Source organism: Marmota monax, unplaced genomic scaffold (assembly GCF_021218885.2).
Source record: "Marmota monax isolate L192 unplaced genomic scaffold, Marmota_monax_Labrador192_F-V1.1 WCK01_AAM20220418_F8-fsc00008, whole genome shotgun sequence".
Taxonomy (NCBI): Eukaryota; Metazoa; Chordata; class Mammalia; order Rodentia; family Sciuridae; genus Marmota; species Marmota monax.
The window spans coordinates 14,186,338-14,204,501 of record NW_026694432.1 but is presented as its reverse complement, the minus strand read 5'-3'; the positions used below and the strand labels follow the sequence as shown (position 1 = coordinate 14,204,501).

At 46.7% G+C, this 18,164-nt stretch overlaps 1 long non-coding RNA gene across 1 annotated transcript; it reads right to left on the bottom strand.

Moving 5' to 3' along the window:
• Positions 1-890: 890 nt before the first annotated feature.
• Positions 891-16,575, bottom strand: LOC124110185 (uncharacterized). Its single transcript, XR_006857209.2, has 4 exons — positions 15,995-16,575; positions 14,757-14,795; positions 14,339-14,459; positions 891-3,176 (listed from the first exon to the last, which is right to left on the bottom strand). It is a non-coding gene; the product is annotated as an uncharacterized LOC124110185 (long non-coding RNA).
• Between the last annotated feature and the right edge of the window lie 1,589 nt (positions 16,576-18,164).

Below are 18,164 nucleotides of genomic sequence, written 5' to 3'. Positions count from 1 at the left end.
TCATATTGACAAGGTTATTCTAAAATTTACATGGAAATGCAAATTTACTAGAATAGCTAAAATTACATATATGTGTGTGTGCATTATATATATGGAAAAAAATCAGCCTATCCAATTTCAAGAATTATTAGATAGGCACCAGAACTAGCTGCATGGTACCAATGGAAAGATAGAACATCACTGGAATGAATCGGAGAACTCAGAAATAAACCCAATTATTCTCAACTGATTTTTAATAAAGGCACAAAATCAATTCAATGGAGCAAGGTAATCTTTTCAAGAAATAGTGGTGGAACAATTGGACGTACATAGGCAAAGATAAATAAATTTTAAAAAAACAAATGCAGGGCTGGATTATAGCTCAGTGGTAAAGTGCTTGCCTAGCATGTGTGAGGCACTGGGTTCAATCCTCAGCATCACATAAAATAAACACATAAATAAAATCAAAGTATTGTGTCCATCTATTTTAAAAAAATTTTTAATGCACCTCACCCTCAGTCTCACACCTTATACAAAATGAATCATGGAATTTAAATATCAATTGTAAAGTTATAAAAAAATCATTAAAGAAGGTCTGGGGATATAACTCACTTGGTAGAGTGCTTGCCATGCATGCCCAGGGCCCTGGATTCAATCCCCAGCACCATAAAAAGAAAAAAAATATATATTAAAGAGATTTTGGACTAAGCAAAGAGTTCTTAGACTTGACACCAAAAGCTTGATCTATAAAAGGAAATATGGATGAATTGAACTTCCTCAAAATAAAAATATACCCTCTGTGAAAGACTCTAAGAGAATAAAAAGAAAAGCAGCAGAGAGAAAGAAAATATTTGCAAACCACATATCCAACGGAGGACTAGTATCTAGAATATACAATAAACTCTCAAAACTCAACAGTAAAAAAGCCAAAAATTTAATTAGAACAGGGCAAAAGACATAAAGAGACATTTCACTGAAGGAAGATACACTAGTGACAAATAAGAACTTGAAGTGTATCGACATATTTGCCATTAGGGAAGTAAAACTAAAATCACAATGAGATATCACTCCACTAATCATGCTGAGTAAAGTAAGCCGATCCCAAAAGACTACACACGGTACAATTCCATTTATATAACATTCTTGAATAATATATGAACAATAGAGAAAATCAATTAAATCAAACTCATTCTTTAAAAAATACATAAAGACATAAAAAATTGATTAACCACCAGCCACACTGATGAAGACAAAAAGAGAAAAGACCTATTTTACCAATATGAAGTACAGAGATCCTACAGCTATTAAAAGAATAAGAGCTGGGCGCAGTTGCCCACACCTGTAATCCCAGAGGAGTTGGAGGCTGAGGCAAGAGGATTGGGAGTTCAAATCCAGCCTCAGCAAAAGTGAGGAGCTAAGCAACTCAGTGAGACCCTATTTCTAAATAAAATGCAAAATAGGGTTGGGGTATGGCTCAGTGGTTGAGTGCCCCTGAGTTCAATCCCTGGTACCCCCCCAAAAAAAAATAAGAATATATTATGAATAATTTCATGCCAACAAATCCAACAATTCAGATAAAATGGATAAGTTCCTTGAAAAATATAAACAACCAAAGATCACTCAAAAATCGATAACCCAGACACCCCTGAATCTATTTAAAGAAATAGTTTGAAGTTTGAAATCTTCCTACAAAAAAAACCACTCCAGGCTCAGATAACATAACTGGTGAATTCTACCAAACATGTAAAGCAAAGATATTAGAACTTCTACACAAACTCCTCCAGAATATTTTTTTTAAACTTGATTCAGTATAGGAGGCAATCATTAGCCTTATAAAAATAATAGATAAAAAAAAATTCAAAAAATAAATTACAGACCAAAACTCCTCATTGACATAAACATATAAAGTATTTCCCCCACTTTTGGTACTGGGGATTAAACTCAGGTGCACTTAATCCTTGAGCTACATCCCCAGCCTGCTTTATATTTATTTAGAGACTTGCTAAGTTGTGGCTTGCTAAGTTGCTTAGAGCCTTGCTAAATTGCTGAGACTGGCTTTGAATTCACAATCCTCCTGCCTCAGCCTCCCAAGCCACTGGGATTACAGGCGTGCACCACTGCACCCATCCTAGACACAAATAATCTTTAACAGAAGTTTATATAGAAAGCTATGACTAAATTAGCTCATTCCTGGAATATAAGGTTGCTGAAACATTAGATAGCAAAACCATGTGATCATTTCAAAAAGTACAAGAAAGCATTTGACAAAACTCAACATCCAGTGGTTAAAAAACTCTGTTATCTAAGAATAGAACTTCCTCAATCTGATAAAGAGTGTCTATTTTAAGAACCACACTCAATGTAGGCAATATTTCTGATCACATCACTTCTATTTAATGTTTTACTGGCCAGTGCAATGAAATAAGGAAAAAGAAATAAAGGCATACATCTTATAAAAGAAAAAGTCAAATTCTCTTTATTCTTGAGATATAATAATTTAGAAAATCCCAATGAACCTACAAAAAAGATAGTAGAACAAATAAGTGATTTAGCAAAATTGCAATTTACAAAGTCAGTATACAAAAATTAACTGTGTTTTATATACCACAAAGAATAATCAGAATTTGAACTTTTAAAAATGCCACTTATGAAGCAGGGGGATGTAGCTCAGTGGTAGAGTACTTGCCTGGCATGCGTGGGCCCCTGGGTTTGATTCCCAGTACTATAATAAATAAATGAATAGTTAAGAATATAAAAATAAAAATGCTACTTGCAATGGCATAAAGCTAAAAAAAAAAAAAAAAAAACTTGGAATCAACTTAATAAACTGTAGAGATCTCTACCCTGAAAACTATGAAACATGGTGAAAAGAATATAAGATCTAACTAAATGGAAGACATACAATGTTCATGGATAACAGAACTCAATGTTGTTTTTTTTTTTTAAAGAAAGAGAGAGAGAGAGAGAATTTTAATATTTATTTTTTTTTAGTTCTCGGCAAACACAACATCTTTGTTTGTATGTGGTGCTGAGGATCGAACCCGGGCCGCACGCATGCCAGGCGAGCGCGCTACCGCTTGAGCCACATCCCCAGCCCAGAACTCAATGTTTTAAAGTTGTTGATTATCCTGAAGTTGATTTGCAGATTAAATAGAATCCTAGTGGTAACCTCATCAATACTTCGGGCAGAAATTAACCTAGAAAAAGAACAAGTTTGGAACACACATGTTACTTGTTTTCAGAGTTTACTAAAGTCATTTTGATCAAAATGTTAACAAAAAGATAAGCATATGTAGCAATAAAACAGATAGAATCCAGAAGCATACCAACACACATGTAGTCATTTGATTTTTGACAAAGCTGCTAAAGTAAATCAGTGGGGAAAGGATTTTTTCCCCATCAGATAGTACTGCAACAGTTGAATACATAGAGAAAAAAAAAAGAACCTCAGCCTTACTTCACACGGAACACAAAAATTATCCCAAAATAAATTTTAAAGCCTAAACTTGAGAGTTAATCATATAAGATTTCTAGAAGTACAAAAAAATAGAAATTCTTGAGGTAGGCAAAAATTTGTGACCACAGGTTCTTACAAACACAAAGCATAAAGAAAAATTAATAAATAAGACTTCATCAAAATGATAACTAAAAGACATGAAAATGTACTCAATGTTAGTCCTTAAGGAAATGCAAATTTAAATCACACTGAAATAACACTACAAAATGCTTTAAAGGGGATAAATGAAGATTGATCATACCAACTATATAGATATATCTCAAAACCATGTTAAGTTAAAAAAAAAAAAGAAAGAAAATATATATGACATTCTACAACAGACAAAAGTTTAATGATAGAAAGCAGACTAATAGGTACCAGTTTCCTGGTCTACAAAGTGGGGAAGTCGTCTCCCTAACTACCTACCTACTCATCAGGCTGTTGCAAGGATTAAATGAAAATTAAATAAAATAATAACCTCTATGGAACAAAGTATCTTGCACATCAAAATTGTTAGCTATATTTTAAAAGAAGTGTCATTATTGCGGCAGAGCTGCTAAGGCTCACTGGTCGAGCTGACCTCTTCTTCCTGGACACACTGCTGGACCCCACTCCCAGACTCCAGGCATCTAGCAGGATTACACAACCAGTTCTCACCACCAGGATGGGGATGAAAGTGACGTGTGTTACTTACAGACCAGGCAGCTCAGGGCAGGTTGCCTTCCCCATGTTTCCCTTTCTTTGCTGGTCACTGGAGAAGATTCAGCCGAGAACTCTGAGCCCCTAGAGGAGGCTGCAGGAGTACACAAAGCAGGGCTGGGCCCATTGCCCTGGACTGTGAAATTAGCAAAACACAAACTTTCTTGTGTTAAGCCACAGAGCCACGGAGAGCTGGGTTTTTATTTTTGTTGTCATTAACTCATTAGTGTAACTAATCCAACATGGCCATGCAATGCACACCCACAGACAGCACTGCTCTAGCCTTACCCTTCCTGCACTGAACACAACTCCTCACAAGCCTTAGTTCGTGGCAGACCAGTTCCCGGCTCTGTTGTTTCCATTTCTGGCCTCAAGCTTGAATCTCCATCTTTGCTTCCTGAGTCTAGAATCACCCATGAGCCAAATCCCCACTGATCATCCAAGCTGTAAGATAGCACACCTTAATCTCTTGGCAGTGAGGCTTGATAGAGCAAATGCAGTCTAGTGTTTCAAAGTTACAGACTGAAAAGTATGACTTGGACTATGTGACTCCGTCTCTAAGTCTCAGTTTCACCATCTCCAAGACAGGGATCCTATTGACTTCTGCAGTATTTTCGTGGAGATGAAAGTTGGCGATGGATGTGTAAAAGGGCCCCACTCCCTGTGAAAGACACAAGTCTCTCAGGAGACCCAAACTCCTTTGCTTGTTCCCAAGGACTACCAGAGCTAACCAGGCCCCAGGAGCCAGCCTACAATGCACAGCAGGGTGAACAGGTAGAGAGATGCCCTCCTGGCTCCAGAGGGACAGCATCTGCTTATCTCTCTTCCCTGTATCCATAGAGACAAAATCATAGACTTCTTATTGGAAATACCCTGAAACCTCCTCTAAATCACACGCTGACAACAGCACCACAACACAACAATCATCCAGGGACACTAGTTAAAATCCGTTGGATTTATTATACTATATACTCCCCAGGACAAAGCCAAAATGCTAGAAGCACATTTGATTTTCACAACAATTCTATGAGGTGCATAGTCTACAGATGAGGGAAATAAGGTTTAGAGAGATTAAGCAACCAGCAGAAAGTCACACAGCTACCAGGTAACTGAGCTAGAAAATTAATTAATTCATATGTTCAATCTTCCACTGATTTAGTCAACAAATTTTTTCTGCCATCTGCTCCATCCCAGGTCTTACACTGGGACCGAAGACCCAAAGATGCAGGAGGATAGAGTCTGCAAGGTGCTCGGGGGAAACGGAACCACGACCCATGAGATCCAGTCCTTCTCTAATCCCCTCCCCGAGCTCTGCCGCCTCCAAGAGCCACAAACCCCAACACCAGCCCAGAGACGTTTCCTGAGGCTGCTGTTTTCCTTGGCCCCCAAGTTGGGAGACTGTATGTTCAAAGAGGTGGAAAACAAGACAGCGGCTGGGGGTAAGGAGAGAGCAGGCCCGCCTCCCCCCAACCTGCCTGTCCAGGGTGGAAACAGGGAGCAGAGGGGGCTGTCCTCCCACCTACCCACCAGCCCATCCAAGCCATTGTTCCCTTGTTGTGACAAGGGGTTCGGCTGGGCCCACAGATGGGACCGCGGGCTTCCTCGCCAGCCCGAGGTGCTTGGACAGCTGGAGGAAACAGACGGCCGGCTCAGCCCTCCACTCCAACAACAACAGGCTGCCCGCCACTGGCCGCCCCACCAGGGGGCTGGCCTGGAGCCAGCCAGGCCACCCCACTCCGCCCCACCACTGGCAAAACATGTTTTCTTGTTTTCTGAGGGGGAGGAGGAGGCCCGTACCCATCCTGAGCAAACATGGGAGCTGATAAGCACAGACGGGGTCTGGCTGCCAGGCTGCCAGCTGGGGCTGCCATCAGGGCCAGGGCCAGGCCGAGCCCAGAGGTCACTCAGGCCAGCCTGCCAGGTTCAGAGTAGGGTGAGGGAATAGAAAGCTCCTTGCCATTCTGGGGGAAAAACACCCAACCCAAGTCTTTCCTCACTGAAAAGAGAAGGGCCCAGAGGTGGCCAGACTGCAGGGACAATCACTGACCCCAGCAGCACAGAGGCCAGCCTTGAGAGCTGCAATGTCCTAGAATGCCGGCTCTTAGCCAGCCTCTCTGTCCCTCCCCTCACCAGGAACACCATTATCAGTGCTCCTAGAGAACATGAGAAATAAGGATTGCTGCCCATCAGCTTTTTCAGAAAGGTTAAATGACTGTTCAAGGTCACACGGCAATTGGTGCCCATTGGGATATAAGTCCACAGCTGCCTGTCAAGTCCATGTTCTTTTGCAGGCCCTGTCCAGTCCCACCACAGCCCACCATATTTGTAAGGGTCTTTGCTTTATCAGACTTAAGTTATTAATTTCCTAGAGATGTGGTGGGAGCATTGTCAACCTGCCTTATCTAGATCTCATTTTTTGTCAGGAAGTTCACAACAGACCAGTTTGATTAGAGTCTCAAGAGATCCTCCCAGAGTAGGAAATAAAGATTTGTACGCAAAGGGTTTGTTTGGGAATTGGTCCCCAGGAAGCTTCCATAAAGCAACAGAGATAAGGAAGAGAGGGAACCAGGGGAGAAGGGACTGCTGGGAGTGACTGGGGTCTATGCCTCTGGGGGCCTCTGGGGAGACAGCACAGAGCAGACCTATGCCTCAGGACGCAAGGAAGCTGGACTATGAGTCCACACTTGTACCTGTCCTTGACCAAGGGCTATTCCTGGCACCCTACTCTCCCGGCTCCCAGGCTGCCCCGTGAGTGGGCTGAGCAAGCCCCTGCGGCCAGTCCTCAGGCACAGAGCAGCCAGTTCACAGCATGAGTGGAAGGACCTGTGCCGGGCGTGTGGCTGAGGCAGTGACACCTGCTGCTGTTGGTGCAGTAGGGAGCTCCGCCCCTACTTGGCCGAAGAAACTTGTTCCTCAGGCCACACCAGCCCATTCCCTGCACACACAGGGACCCTCGTCAGCTCTGAGGCAAAGGATGCTCTCTCTCCCAGGATCACGGCCCCTGCAGCCAACCCACAGGCTCTGAACCCCACCAGGAAATGACAAGTCTTGCCATCCTGGCCAACCTGACCTGTCCAGAGAGAGTCCCTAGGAGTCTTCGTCTGCCTTCCATTCCCATCCATGACCTCTCCTCTGAAAGGCTGGCTGGTGTTTATTTTTTTTTTTCTCTCTTTTTGGAGAAACGTCATAATACTACTGTCCAATAATCAGTCCCCAAATACCCTTCTCACCATGTCCTCCTTGAGGAATCCAGACCCCTCTGGCCCACTGGCTAGTGCCACCATGTCCATGTACACTGAGTGCTGAGTGCCTAGCGAGGCCACACCAGGCACTTTCTGCACAAAGAAAAGAGCTGGAAGTCCAGTGGCTTGTCTGACTTTAAGAGGGCACACTATCTTTCAATTCCAACTCTTTGGAAAAAAAGGGAGTGTGTGTCCTGTTACAGAGGTTTAAAGCAGATGCCAGGAAGAGGCGCTCTAGTCTGTTTTGGTCCTGTGGTTTGCATGGGTGCAGCACCCCAGATGTGGGGGTGCTTACAGGAAGCCCTGTCTGTGGTACCTTTAGAAAGAATAGTAAGGTGACTGAAACTCAGTCTGCTCTTTATTGTCAGCATCCAGAATAATAATGATTGTTATGGTTTGGATGTGAGGTGTCCCCCAAAAGCTCACATGTGAGACAACGCAAGAAAGATCAGAGGTGAAGTGATTGGGTCATCAGAACCTTAATCCAATCAGTGGATTGCTCACCTGATGGGATTAATTAACTGAAGGCAGGTGGGGTGTGGCTGTAGGAGGTCGGCATTGGGGGCGTGGCTTGGGGGGTATACATTTGTACCTGGAGAGTGGAGATCTCCTTGTCTCTGCATTCTGATCATCACGTGAGCCGCTTCCCTCCTCCAATACTCCTTGATGCCCTGCCTTACCTGGAGCCCCAAGGAATGGAGACTGCTGCCTATGGACTGAGACCTCTGAAACTTTGAGCCCCCAAATAAACTTTTTCTCCTCCACAATTGTTCTGGTGGGGTCATTGAATCATAGCAGCAAAAAAAGCTGAGTAAAACACTGATGAAACGTGCCCCCCACCAGGTGGGGCTACTCCTACCACACCCCATCATGCACTACTGCAAACCCCTCCCATCTTGTAATGCTGGCAGACATTATGAACCAATCAGCTCTCCCACGGAAGTAAGATCTGCCTCAAATCCCTCCTCCATAGATTACTCCAAGCAGCAACATTCTGAGCCGGCCTCAGAAGTGATCCCTGGTACCTAACATCCCTAGGACCTAAAGGATGAGTCCTTAGGTCCCTGATGAGTCCACATATCCCTTCTCTGGGCTCGTGATCTAGCCTGGACCCCATCCTCTCAAGCTTAGTCCAACTCCCCATGCCCACCCACCTCTTCATTTCACAGCCCTTACCCATCTTCCCTTATCCTCAGCTCTATTTTTGCTCCATCCACCTGTTTCCTGTCCCCAGGCCCTGTCCTGGGAATCCAATCCAAACAGACTAGACCTCTTGCTGCTCTAACCCTGGGTGGAGCTCTGCCTCTGTCAGATAGCATAGCCCCGCAGGGAGCCCTGGAAGATGACTTCTCACCTATGCATTGTGTCATCAATCCAACCTTGAACCTGCCTGGAATCCCCCACCAGGAGGCTGGGCCTTTAGCTCTTCCCACTAGCTGAAGTTATATCATGGTTTCCCTTATAGGTTTCGTGTCTTCCCTTCTGCTGTAAAGTGAACTTCAGGTAGGTAGAGTTCTGGTCCATCTCATTCCCAACTGCATCCCCAGGACCCAGAACAGAGCCTAGTTGCAGCCAGCATTCAGTAGCTATCAAGTAGGTGGAGAAGTCAAGGAATTCTCAGCCTCTCAAAAACTCCCACCGGATCTTAGCCTCTGACTCCCTTTCCAGAAAACTGGCTCTTCAGGCCACAGAGGACCACAAGCTCTTCTGCAGCCCCTGCCGTGGCTCTGCTGCTACCTGTGCTCTCCAGTTTCCTGGAATCTGGGTTTTACCTCACCTGTCAAACCAATCAGCAGTCCCAGGAATGGAGACTCAGGAGGTGGAAGAGCAGGGAGAGGACCTTGAAATCAGACAGGTCCTACAACCATGTGACTCTGGGCTCATTGCTTAACCTTTCTAGGTCTCAGTGTCTTTTCATCAACAAAATGGTAGATATAATAAAAGCCATAGCAAGGGTGCTTATAAGATTAAATACGGAGGGGCTGGGGTGGTGGCTCAATGGTAGAGCACCTGCCTAGCATATGCAAGGTACTGGGTTCGATTCTCAGCACTGGATGTAAATAAATAAACTAAAGGTCCATTGACAACTAAAAAATATTTTTAAAATATAGAGTTTTTTTTAAAGATTAAATAGGGAGGTAAAATATGCCAGGTATGTAGTGAACACCTTGAACCTACCGGGAGTGTGTCCCATTTTTTATCCTAAGTTAATAGTCCAGAGGAAAGTCCAGCCCACTCAGCCTCTGGATCCCTGGCAAAAATGCACAGAAACCTAGGCGTGCACAGAGCTCAGGCTGAAGAGCACTGGCTTCACCACCAGGCACTGTGTGAATGGCCCTCCCTCTTAACCCTCCTCTGTGCCCAACTTTGTCACACAGCTTTGCCACCTTTCTCACAAGTTGGAATTTGTATCCTTACCCCTTAGTTCTGAGTCAGTCCTGTGGCCTGCTCTGGACAACAAATTGCAGCAGAAGTGACTGAGTGCCAATTGTGGGACAAGGTCCCAGGGGGCCTTCATGTTCATGTCTCCTGTCTTGCACCTCTACCATAGCCAAGAGAACAAGCCTGAGCCAACCTGCCGATGGACAAAGACATGTGGAGCAGAGCCAGGCCACAGCATCACCCCGTCTATGGCAATCTAGATCAGCCAATGACTGACCACTCCAGACCTGCAAATGATCTCATCCAAGTTCAGCCCAGCTGGCCTTTCAACCCAATTCACTCAAGACTTGTGAGCCATAATCCTTACCGATGTATAACACTGAAGTTACATGGTTCTTATGCAGCAGAAGCTGACAAATACACTTCCCAGCCAGCTATTGGACCATTGTGCTCCAGCTTTTCTACCAATGGCTTCCCAGCTTCTGTTCATACCATCTCCACCAACAGGAATTCAGTTACCTCCAGAGGCAGCCTATTCTAAAAGTATGTCCATATTCTGAACTAAAATCTCTCTCCAAGGGGCTGGGGTTGTGGCTCAGTGGTAGAGCTCTTGTCTAGCACACGTGAGGCCCTGGGATCAATCCTCAACACCACATATAAATACCAATTCTCAGATTCACACCATCTCATTCCTAGGCCCATCTGCATGTTCAATTAAGTGTGTACCAAGCACTTCAAAGTCCAAAACATGAAGCCTTTTCTCTGTCTCTGCTTGCACAGGACAAGAAACCCTCAGTTCTTAGAAGCCTTGCTCTTCTTCACCCCCTAGGTTGAAACAGCTGCTGAATCGAGAGTGTTTTATTTCCTTAGAGTCAGGCCTCACTCTCCAGGAGTGGCTCTGAATCTGAGGCCTGGATCCCTCCTACAGTTACACCTCTCCATTCCTTCCTCCACACTAGCTGCCAAACTCCAACCACGGGTCTTCCACTTGAGAGTTACCCAGCACCTGCTCTGTTCCAAGAACTGTGCCAAGAATTAGGAGAGAAAAGGCATGGTCCCTGGTGAGGGGGCTTGTGGTCCTAGCACAGGGATCCTTGTTGGGTGCCTCCTGGACCAGGTACTTTATTTCATAAATATCTCAAATCCTTGTAATGAACTGTGGAGTTTTACTGCCTCCATTTACAGATGAGGACATTGAGGCTCAGAAAGTTCAAGTGACTTGCCCGAGCTCTGCCTCATATATGGCAACATTTGGCTGTTGGTTCCAAAACCCAGGCTCGTGCTGCTGTCCCTCCCCTGCTCAAAATGTCAGCAGCAATCAGCATGAAAGTCCATCTCTATATGGACTCATACGTGCCCCAGGATTTCCCACACCCCTTGAGCTGTTCCTCTAGCCCAGGATGGCCTTCCACCCATCTGGACCTGCACCCTCCTAAAGTCCTGGCTCAGGAGCTCCAGAAGTCTTCTTTTCTACTAGGACTTTCCACTGTACTCTGCTAGGCCCTCCGTGCTGGCCCAGGCTGGTCCTCCATGTTGGTCTTAGTGGTCCTAGGAAACAGACCAAGTGTGACCCATCTCTGGATTCCCCTGATGCATGCCATAGAAGGCCTGTACTCAGAAATTGTGGGACCAGACAAATTGGTTTGTGTTGGCTAGGATTGCATTGCTGACAAAATAGAAAAACAGGCAACAAATGTTGCCATGTATGAGACATTTCTTGGGACAGAAATTGCTTGTGTAGATTCATTTAACCATTATTTTTTAGCACCCACAATGAGCTCAGTCAGGATTCTTGGTTGTAAGTAACAGAACAAACTCAAGCCAATCTATGTTATAAAAATATTAGAGGATATAGAATATCCATAGGAAGACTTCCAGTGAGACTCAGAGAACAAGCAGGAATCCAGGGAGGCGTGGCAGCAGGAGCTCAGCTGACGTGACATTGTGGACAAAGAATGCATGCAGAATGCCATCTCAGCGCTCCTGCATGCCTGTGGACATGGCCTCTCTGAATGAATCCTCCCCTGTTCCTTCGTCTCTGGGTCATTCCCTCCAGATTCAAAGTCCTAAGCCTAGACTATATGTGCCTGCCTGAGTAGCCAGAAGGGGGAGGAGGAAACACATTGGTCCCTTTGACCTCTGTGGTGAGAAGGAGAGCTCTGCTTCCCTCCAAGATGCAAAGGAGGTATCTCAAAACAAAGAGGGACTCTAGGGTGCTGGGCAGCCAAAATTATATGACAAAAGTCATCAATAGTTCAGAGCCTCTGAGGGCTGGTATTTTGGAGGGAGAGTGAGGAGAGGACCTTAGAGAGCACCTGTTCCCACATTTCCCCAGGTGTCAGCAATGGAACCATGAGATCAGGAGTTGAGAACAGCCCCGAGGTCCAACAAGTCATGTGAGAAATGCTGGCGACCTTGGATTTCTTCCTACAGCTGTGCTATGCAAGGTGCAGAGATCCTCAGCTGCTCTCTGGTTCACTTGAGCACACAGCCCTGTTCTTAGAGAAGGTTCTGCAGGCCTAACAACCAGCCCACCACACAGAGGGAAACCCCACTGACCCAACTCTCACCAGGGAAACTAGGAACTCTGTTGGCCTTACTAGGTTCCTGGCCCCCTGATTGGCAGCCCAGGCCTCGTGGAAAGGAACAATTCCCAGGAGGAGACAGCAAAGATGGAGATAGGGACTTGGGCTCAGAGAACCAGGCAGACCCTCTCCAACCTGGCACCGCCTCCCCTTCTGTCTGCCGACATGAGCTCACCCTCCAGGTGCAGCTGAACAATGTACTCTCCCTGTGCTTCAGGGCCCACTTCCACCCTCAGAAAACCCTTTCCCAGGGAGAGGACAATGGTGTGGGCAGCACTGGGCGACCAGACCTGCTCCCCAGCTGCCTCAGCAGCCAGAAGGAAGGGGCTGGATGCCCAGCAATTCACAGGTGCTCAGGCCTCTGGCTGTGAAGCAGGGACTTTGGACCCCAGTCCTGGTTCTACAACACAGCTGTGTGACCTTGGGGAAAAGTAGTTAATTCTCTGAGCCTTGGCTTCTTCTGCTGGTGGGTGAAAGGATCCAGTAAAGTGTGAAGCATTCTTTAGATGTGAAAAGTTATTGCCATATTGAAGATCAAATGAGAAACTAATGTTCCTCTTTTCCTAATGAAAGCTCCTGAAAAAAGACCTCTCAGGTCACTCAAACAGCAGGGGACGTCTCCTAAAGGAGGTGTCTCCTGTTTGGTTAAGCTTGGCAGGTCCATGACCAGCTAAGAAATGGAAATAGGGTAGGATGACACCAGAGTATTCTTTCTAGAAATGCAATATCGATGGAGCACTGTTCACATGCCAGGCCCGTCACACACATTGATACACGCCGTGCCAACTTGCACTCTAGCTCAATGGTCATCTGATGGATTTCTATTTCTCCTTCAAAGTTCAGATTAGGCATCTCCTCCTCAGGAAGCTTCCCAGCCTGGGCCTGTGGGCCTGGCCTGGCACACACAGGTGGAGTGAATAATTGTGTAATCCACTTTGGTCTCCTCCTGTCGAGGGTGACCTTTGCTTTTACCTCATGTCAACCCTTGAATCGAGATTCCACATTTCCCCCTCCCCCAAAGAAAATGCAAACCACAAAGCACCCGAGAACTGGAGGTTTTGTAAGACAGGAGCACACCCCTCAGCAAGAACCCCAAATGCTCATTAGATACATTTACTCCCCACGCTCCTTGCCACCATTTAGTCCTTAGGAGTGGGCAGAATAATGCTCCCACCCCAAGATGCCCATATCCTAGTCCCTAGAACCTGGGACTATGTTAGGTTACAAGGCAAATGGGAATTAAGAACTGGGCATGATGGCACATGCTTGAAATCCCAAAGACTTAGAAGGCTGAGGCAGGGGGATGGCAAGTTTGGGGCCAGCCTCTGCAACTGAGGGAGACAAGACCCTGTCTCAAAAAAATGGAAGAAAAAAAGTGAGGGATGTATCTCAGCCGTAGAGCACTTGCCTGGCATGCACAAGGCCCTGCATTCGATCCATAGAACCTCTCCTCCATAAAAAGGGAATGAAGGTTCAGTTGACATTTAGAAGGAGAATATCTTTTGGGGGGTTGTCAAAGAAGCCATTAAAAGTATAAAATGAGCCAGTGCAGTGACCCACACCAGTAATCCCAACGGCTTGGGAGGTTGAGGCAGGAGGATCTCAAGTTCAAAGCCAGCCTTAGCAAAAAAAGTGAGGCGCTAAGCAACTCAATGAGAGCCTGTCTCTAAATAAAATACAAAAAAGGAATGGGGTTGTGGCTCAGTGGTCAATTGCCCCTGAGTTCAATCCCCAGTGCCCCCCTCAAAAAAAAGTATAAAAGGAATGTGGTAGCATACACCTATAATCCCAGTGGCTCAGGAGGCTGAGGCAGGAGGATCCCAAGTTCAAAGCTAGCCTCAGCAACTCAGTGAGACCCTGTCTCTAAATCTCTAAATAAAATATAAAAAGGGCTGGGGATGTGGCTCAGAGAGCCCTGGAGTCAGCCTTAAAGATAGAGAAAGGGAACCATGTACCAAAGAATGTAGGAGCCTCTCCAGAAGAGGCAGGGAAATGGGCCCTTCCTGAGAGCCTTCAGCCTGCTGACACCTTCGCCTTAGCCCAGTGATGTTCATTTCAGAATTATGACCTCCAGAACTGTAAGATAAGAAATTGTACTGTTCTTACAGTAATCAATCCTGTTTAAGGCCATAAGTGTGTTGCGATTTGTTTCAGCAGTGACTGGAAACTAACTAACACATCTCCTTCTTGCCCTTGCCCCCTACCCTACCCAGATTGCCCCATCTCAAGCAATTCAGCTCTGGCCCAGAAGTGGCATAACACTCAACTAAACAAAAGCCCTGCAGTTATTCAAACCACCCTCCTTAAATAAAGGCAGTTGAGGGCCTGGGGTGTAGAGCACTTACCTAGCATAAGAGCCAGGGTACCACTTACCTAGCATGCTCAAGAGCCAAGGTACCATTCCAGGCACCACTAAATAAATAAATAAAGACAGGTTAGCAACCATCTCTTGTTACTCAAGGATATAGCTTTTGACAATAGAGCTTCCACCCTAGTGATTAGTCAAAGTATCCTTTCCAAAAATAGTTTTCTCCCTGGGGGATGTACCAGTAAGTGCAATTTCTCCATCTCAGCAGATGACATTTGAAAGTACTTGTGATGATCAGGCACTGCTGTCAGTACTTTACACCTGTTAACTCTTTTCATTATCCCAACAACTCAAGGAAGCAAGTGCTAGCTTATCCCCATCTTACAGTGGAGGCACCTGAGACCCAAAGAGGTCAAGTGACTCACCTGAGGTCACACAGCTAAGATTGCAACTCAGGCTGTCTGGCTACACAGTCAGGTTCTTAACCGTTACAGGTGCTGCCTCCCTTCGTGTGAGTAAATGAATAATGGAGGTAAACATGGACACTCGTGTAATGTATGTCTCTGTGTTCCAATGCTGAGAAACACTGTCATTAAGTCAGGGTGAGGGCCCTTGGTCCAGCTGGGGAGGAGGGACCTAGCTCATCCACAGAGCACCTTCCTCAGCGTCCCTTCTGCACATGGCTCTGGGGATGGGGAGAGAAAGGATCAGAGAAAGCTGTTGAAGGGGTGGCACTGAGCTAAGCTCTGGAGGATCTGTTAGGTCACCATCGAGTGAAAGGTGGCAAAGACATCGAGTCAAAATGATCCTGAGGCCTGAAAGAGAAACAGTGTCAGGACAGAGACGCAGAGACAGAGATACACCCGCTACTGATTGTAGAGGCAGAGAAAAATCCACAAAAAAGAAAGGCAAAGTACAGCTGAGTGTGTCGTGACAGGCTGCTCCTGGCCCAACCTCCCTCCAGTCCTGGGACAGAAAATAGCCTGGCTGACCCGTAGTGTACAAAGCATTTCCTGTGCAGCCCTGGGGACCCCTGAGCTGTACTTTCTCAGGGGTGGGGCTGGGTGGGGGTGGGGTGAGGGCAGAAGAGGAGGGGACAAACCATGCTGGGCCTGGACAAACTCTCCAGCACCAGAGTGGCTGAGGATGGGAGGAAGTGCTGTCCTGTATCGGGCCATGTGTGTCCACAGGCATGCGCGTGGCCGTTTGTGCTCCTACGGGAGATGGAACCTCCATTGTGTGTGTGACTAGGTTCTATGTGTCTTTTTGTGGAAAATGAAAGCTGAATGACAGCAGGTCTTACCGGCTGCTTCACAGGAGGGTGTTCTGAGAGCCACACGTTCACAGCCATCTCCTCTGGCTTCAGCTCCTCTGGGCTCCAGCCTTGAAGTTCAACTTCCAGCTGACCCTGACCCTGCCTGGTCCCCAAGAACACCACCTCTGTGTGCTCCTTTCATGGGTCAGTGATCTGGTCCCAACTTGTGCTGGGGACCGAGTGATGCAGCCAGAACTTTCACTGAGGGCCTTTCCCAGGAAAGAGGAGGAGGGGCTTAGGGACAGTTGGGCCTGGCTCCCAGAACCCAGAACACCTGACTGGGGAGGACACCTCCTCTCAGGAAGATTTCAAACATCTCCAAGACCTTGGCCTAGCCCTTTCTCCCTCCCCTTTGTTTAGTCCTTGTCCCCATGTTACTTTTCAGCTGAACTCTTGAAGCCAGCTCTCCCCTTCCTGCCTTTAGGCTACCCTCCAACCCTGGTAGATTCGTTATCATTCCAACATAGGGAGAGGCCTTTGAGCCAGAGCACGAGTGTTTCCTATCTGATGGGCCTGCTGTCTGGCGCACCCTGGCAGAGGCTGAGTGCCGTCCTTCCTGCCAGGAGGAAAGCCGGCTTTTCACTTTCAACGGGGTAGACACGCACACTGCAGGGGGCAGCGCAGGTGAAACGCTGGTTTTCAGGACTCTAGAAATTTCCAGCCTCTTTCTCCCCTCTCAAGTCTGAGGTCTCCTGTCCACACCTCAGCCAGGAGGCCCTCTCCCTGGCCTTTTGTCTTAAGACAGTGACATATTACCACCAGCCGGGATCTTTGATTCCACCACAGCCCCTCACCAACCTCCCCCTAAGAAACTACACAAGAGCTACTGGCTGGGAGAACCCTGGTTTCATCTGGCCAAGCCGTGCCAGGGATCCCTGACCTTCTGAGTGGGCACCTCTGGTTCCCAGCAGCTATACAAGTTGAAAATGATGGCCCCTGCCTTCCCAGAGGAATGCCTTGAACTCGTAGGATTCAGGAAAGGGAATCAACATTTTCTGAGTCCCTTCGTGTAACTCCTTTAATCAACACAGCGATCTGAAAAGGAATTGCATTTCTGGCAAAGAGGGTTTTCTGGACAAGGTTAAACTGGGATTCAGAGTCAGGTTTTATCTGACAGGTTGAAGGACAGTGTCCCCTCCTCCTAGCATCCATTGACAGGAGCAGGCCTGATGTGGGAGTATGCAGAAGGCAGGGTCCTGGAGAAAGAGGCCAGAGTTTAATACCTTTCCCAGCCCAGCTCCTGGGACCAGGTTGGAACCTTAGAAAGGGAGGGGAGCTGCTGGCAGAGGTCAAGGGCGTCTTTTTCCTGGGAATCTTGTGAGAGAAGCCTCACAAGCCACACTGCTCTGGGGCCCAGTGACAAAGTATGAGCTGGCTTTGGTGAATCTTCTCCCCCCTTCATGGAATTCCAAGTGGTTCCATGTAGTAAGGACCAATGGATATGTGGTGACACTTGCCACCCAAGCTGTCTGCAAGTTTAAGGCCCCTGGGACAGCAATGGATGTGGAATGAAGACACTTTCAGGGACCCTATAGCCTCTCTGTGGCTTGCAGAATGAATTCAATCATGAAATAGTAAGCAATGGACACCTAAGAGTTCTCCAAGCTCAGTAAGTAGGGGGTCACACACACCAGGAGCTATGGGACAGAAACAGTGGGGCATTGGCAAGTGCGATTTCATTTGCATCCACAGGTTGGTGAGGCCAGCAAAACTCACTTCCTGCATACTTTTAGATATGGGGATCAGGCTTATAGATGCTAAGTCTTGTGGAGGTGGCAGAGCCTCACACTGTTTCTATGGTGCCAGCCTACCTGGGACACCATTAATGCCCATTTCCAGAACAAATCCCCCAAATCCTCATAGCCATCCTCTCCTCAGTTCCTTCTCTAAGCCAGCACACTGCCACTAAGAAATCACCGTGGCAGAGAGGGCTAAATTCACCCCGTGAACCCCTGCCCTTGCCCAAGAGGCCTTGCCACACCTGTTCTGCTCTCCCTTGTACTGTCATCTAAGGAGTCACATGCCCTCCAAGGAACCGTGGCCCCATCCACAGGCCATTGCTGACGCTCCCATGTCCTTATCTGACACTTCTTCCTAGCCATTATTCATCTGGGGACAGGAACTTGGGCCAGTGTGTCCCTTCTCTGAGATTTTTGGA